The sequence below is a fragment of the Arachis hypogaea genome, chromosome 6 (assembly GCF_003086295.3).
Source record: "Arachis hypogaea cultivar Tifrunner chromosome 6, arahy.Tifrunner.gnm2.J5K5, whole genome shotgun sequence".
NCBI classification, from domain to species: Eukaryota; Viridiplantae; Streptophyta; class Magnoliopsida; order Fabales; family Fabaceae; genus Arachis; species Arachis hypogaea.
Window position 1 is genome coordinate 55,168,522 of NC_092041.1, and position 5,432 is coordinate 55,173,953.

General features: G+C 36.5%; 1 non-coding gene across 1 annotated transcript; it reads left to right on the forward strand.

The window, feature by feature from the left end:
- Nucleotides 1-979: 979 nt before the first annotated feature.
- On the forward strand, nucleotides 980-1,087 carry LOC112699670 (small nucleolar RNA R71). Its single transcript, XR_003152615.1, has one exon. It is a non-coding gene; the product is annotated as a small nucleolar RNA R71 (small nucleolar RNA).
- Nucleotides 1,088-5,432: the final 4,345 nt, after the last annotated feature.

A 5,432-nucleotide genomic window follows, 5' to 3' on the forward strand; every position in this document is an offset into this window, starting at 1 on the left:
CAACTTGCTCTTCAGTTACATCTTCATCCTCTTCAGAGGAAGAATAGTTCTCAGAGCTCATGAATGGCAGAAGAAAGTTTAATGGAATCTCTATGGTCTCTATATGAGCCTCAGATTCCTTTAGGTCCTCAATAGGGAACTCCTTTCTGTCTGGAGGACGTCCCATGAGGTCTTCCTCATTGGGATTCACGTCCTCCCCTTCCTCTTTGGATTCGGCCATTTTGAATATATCAATGGCCTTGCACTCTCTTTTTGGATTCTCTTCTGTATTGCTTGGGAGAGTAATAGGAGGAGTTTCAGTGACTTTTTTACTCAGCTGGCCCACTTGTGCCTCCAAATTTCTAATGGAGGACCTTATTTCATTCATGAAACTTAAAGTGGCCTTAGATAGATCAGAGACTATGTTAGCTAAGCTAGAGGGGCTCTGCTCAGAATTCTCTGTCTGTTGCTGAGAAGATGATGAAAAAGGCTTGCTATTGCTAAACCTGTTTCTTCCACCATTATTAAAGCCTTGTTGGGGCTTTTGTTGATCCTTCTATGAGAAATTTGGATGATTTCTCCATGAAGGATTATATGTGTTTCCATAGGCTTCACCCATGTAATTCACCTCTGCCATTGCAGGGTTCTCAGGATCATAAGCCTGTTCTTCAGAAGATGCTTCTTTAGTACTATTCAACGCATTTTGCCATTGCAGACTCTGAGAAATCATGTTGACTTGCTGAGTCAACATTTTGTTCTGAGCCAATATGACATTTAGAGCATCAATTTCAAGAACTCCCTTCTTCTGAGGCATCCCATTATTCACAAAATTCCTTTCAGAAGTGTACATGAACTGGTTATTTGCAACCATGTCAATGAGTTCCTGAGCTTCTGTAGGTGTTTTCTTTAGGTGAATAGATCCACCTGCAAAATGGTCCAATGACATCTTAGACAATTCAGACAGACCATCATAGAATATATCCAGGATGGTCCATTCTGAAAGCATGTCAGAAGGACATTTTTTGGTCAGTTGCTTATATCTCTCCCAAGCTTCATAGAGGGATTCACCTTCTTTCTGTTTGAAGGTTTGAACATCCACTCTAAGCTTACTCAGCTTTTGAGGAGGAAAGAACTTGGCTAAGAAAGTCGTGACCAGCTTATCCCAAGAGTTCAGGCTATCTTTAGGTTGAGAGTCCAACCATACTCTAGCTCTGTCTCTCACAGCAAAAGGGAAAAGCATAAGCCTGTAGACCTCAGGAGCAACCCCATTGGTCTTAACAGTATCACAGATCTGCAAGAATTCAGTTAAGAACTGAAAAGGATCTTCTGATGGAAGTCCATGAAACTTGCAATTCTGTTGCATCAGAGAAAGTAATTGAGGCTTTAGCTCAAAGTTGTTTGCTCCAATGGCAGGGATTGAGATGCTTCTTCCATAAAAATTGGAAGTAGGTGTAGTATAATCACCAAGCATCCTCCTTGCATTATTGTTGTTGTCATTATTTTCGGCTGCCATCTCCTCTTCTTTTTCAAAAATTTCTATAAGGTTTTCTCTGGATTGTTGTATTTTAGCTTCTCTTAGTTTCTTCTTCAGAGTCCTTTCAAGTTCAGGATCTGCTTCAACAAGAATGTTCTTGTCCTTGCTCCTGCTCATATGAAAAAGAAGGGAACAAAAAATAATAATAGGGATCCTCTTTATCACAGTAGAGAGATTCCTTTATGTAAGTAGAAGAAAATAAGAAGAAAATCCGAACACAGGTAGAGGGGAGAAGAGGGTTCGAATTTTGAGTAGAAGAGAAGTGTTAGTAGATAAATAAATAAATAGAAGAAGATGAGAGGGAGGAGTTTTCGAAAATTAGAGAGAGGAAGGTAGCTAGGTAGTTTTGAAAAAGATAAGAAATAGTAAAACAAACAAAAAGTCAATTAGTTAGTTGAAAAAGATTTTAAAATCAATTTTGAAAAGATAAGGAGTTAGAAAAGATTTTTGAAATTGATTTTGAAAAAGATATGATTGAAATTTGTTTTGAAAAAGATTTGAAAAGGAAACTAAAAAGATTTGATTTTTAAAATTAAAATTGATTACTTGACTAACAAGAAACTAAAATATATGATTCTAGAATTTAAAGATTGAATCTTTCTTAACAAGAAAGTAACAAAGTTCAAATTTTTGAGTCAATCACATTAATTGTTAGTAAAATTTTTGAAAATTATGAAATAAAATTAAGAAAAAAATTACGAAAATCAATTTTAAAAAATTTGCGAAAATATAAAAGAAAAATGAAAAAGATTTGATTTTTGAAAAAGTTTTGAAAAAATAAGATTTTTAAAATGGAAATCTTGACTTGACTAACAAGAAACAACCTATTTTAAAAATTTTTGACTAAGTCAACCTAAAAATTTCGAAATTTATGAGTAAGATAAGGAAAAGATATTTTCTTTATTTTTGAATTTTTAATGAGGAGAGAGAAAAACACTAGTATGACCCAAAACATGAAAATTTTGGATCAAAACCAATGATGCATGCAAGAACACTATGAATGTCAAGATGAACACCAAGAACACTTTGAAGATCATGATGAACATCAATACTTATTTTTGAAAAATTTTCAAGAAAAGAAAACATGCAAGACACCAAACTTAGAAATTTTCAATGTTTAGACACTATGGATAAAAAAATGCATATGAAAAACAACAAAAGACACAAAACAAGAAATATGAAGATCAAACAAGAAGATTTATCAAGAATAACTTGAAGATCATGAAGAAAACATGCATGAATTTTCGAAAAATTTTTAGAAAATTAAAAAGATGCAATTGACACTAGACTCACACGAGAAACATAAAATATTTTTTACTTTTATGACTTTATTATTTTTGTGGATTTTTCGAAAATAAATTTTGGAAAAACGAAAATAAATAAAAAAATTTTGAAAGATTTTTGAAAACTTTTTGAAAAGAATATTACCTAATCTAAGCAACCAGATGAACCGTCAGTTGTCCAAACTCGAACAATCCCCGGCAACGGCGCCAAAAACTTGGTGCACGAAATTGGAAATTACAATTCTTCACAACTTCGCACAACCAACCAGCAAGTGCACTGGGTCGTCCATGTAATACCTTACGTGAGTAAGGGTTGATCCCACGGAGATTGTTAGCTTGAAGCAAGTTATGGTTATCTTGTAACTCTTAGTCAGGATATCAATTATAATTATTAGTTGACTTGCAAATGAACAAAAGAGAATGAAATAAATACTTGTTATGCCGTAATGGAGACTATGTTGGAGTTTTGAAGATGCTTTGTCTTCTGAATCTCTGCTTTCTTCCTGTATGTTTGGTGGGTCACCGTTGTCAATGGCTACCATCTATCCTCTCAGTGAAAATGGTCCAGGTGCGCTATCACCGCACGGCTAATCATCTGTCGGTTCTCACTCATGTTAGAATAGGATCCATCGATCCTTTTGCGTCTGTCACACGCCCAATACTTATGAGTTTGAAGCTCGTCATAGTCATCCCTTCCCGGATCCTACTCGGAATACCATAGACAAGGTATAGACATTCCAGATCTCAAGGATGCTGCCCATGAATTCTAGCTTATATCACGAAGACTCTGGTCTCACGGATCTGAATGCTCTGTTGTCAAGAGAGGCAATCAGACTTGTGAGCCAGGAACCCAAGAGATACTTATTCAATCTAAGGTAGAACGGAAGTGGTTGTCAAGCATGCATTCATAGGTTGAGAATGGTGATAAGTGTCACGGATCATCACATTCATCATGGTTAAGTACAAATAAATATCTTAGATAGAAACAAGCGTGCTTGAATGGAAAATAGAAGTAATTGCATTAATTCATCGAAACACAGCAGAGCTCCTCACCCCCAACAATGGGATTTAGAGACTCATGCCATCAGAAATACAAAGTTCAGATCTAAAATGTCATCAGGTACAGAATAAATCTCTAAAAGTTGTTTAAATATTAAATTAGTAACCTAGGTTTACAGAAAATGAGTAAACTAAGATAGATAGTGTAGAAATCCACTTCTGGGGCTCACTTGGTGTGTGCTGGGGCTGAGACTTGAGCTTTCCACGTGGCTAGGCTGTTTCTGGCGTTTTACTCCAACTCGTAACGTGTTTCTGGCGTTTTACGCTAGAATGGGACATGGAACTGGCGTTGAACGCCAGTTTACATCGTCTATCTTTTAGCAAAGTATGAACTATTATATATTGCTGGAAAGCCCTGGATGTCTACTTTCCAACGCCATTGAGAGCGCCCCAATTGGACTCATGTAGCTCCAGAAAATTTATTTCGAGTGCAGGGAGGTCAGAATCCAACAGCATCAGCAGTCCTTTTTTAGCCTGAATTAGATTTTTGCTCAGATCCTTCAATTTCAGCCAGAAAATACTTGAAATCACAAAAAAAAATACACAAACTCATAGTAAAGTCCAGAAATATAAATTTTGCCTAAAATCTAATAGAAATATACTAAAAACTAACTAAAACATACTAAAAACTACATGAAATTACCCCCAAAAAGCGTATAAAATATCCGCTCAGCATTATTCTTTATTGAAGCTTAGTGTTCTGTGTTGAGGCAATAAGAAACCACTATTTTATGGTTTATCTTGTGCTCAATTGGGTGGTTTTTATCAAATCCTTGCCCACTTATTCATATGATTTGAATGGTTTTACAATTCCTTCCTAGTTTTGTTCTGTTATTGAAAACTTGCTTCCTAAAGTCTTTAATTTGTGTATTTTAAGTCTCCTTTATACCATTCAATGCCGTGATCCATGTGTTAAGTGTTTCAGGCTTTATAGGGCAGGAATGGCTTAGAGGATGGGGAGGAAGCTTGCAAAAAAATGGAAGGAACACAAGAAACTAAGGAGATAACCAGCGAGCAGCGACGCGCACGCATGGCTCACACGTGCGCATGACATGGAGAAAATTGTAGTGACGCGTGCGCGTGCTTGACGTGTACGTGTGGATTGGAGTTCTGCAATATGACGCGAGCGCGTGCTTGACGCGAACGCGTGACACGCCAAAACGACCAGCGACGCGAACGCATGACTAACGCATACGCGTGATATGCGTGATCTGCAGAATTAACAAAAAATGCCGAGGGCGATTTCGGGCCATGTTTTGACCTAATATTTGGCCCAGAAACACAGACTGACGCAAGGGAACATGCAGAGACTCAACACACATTCTCATTAGCATAGTTTTACTTTTGTTTTGGGAATCTAGAGAGAATTCTGCTTCTTCTTTTAGGTTTTCCTCACATTCATAGTTGTAGAGTTTTAGTGCTTTGCTTTGGATATTGAGAAGATTTATTACCTTTGTTGGAGCTTCCTCATTCTAGTTTGTCTCTCTACTATTTACTCTTTTATTGCCCATTGACTCTGTTTAGATAAGTATGTTCATGATTTTGGGATTTATTAATGAAAAGAACCATTTTTCTTT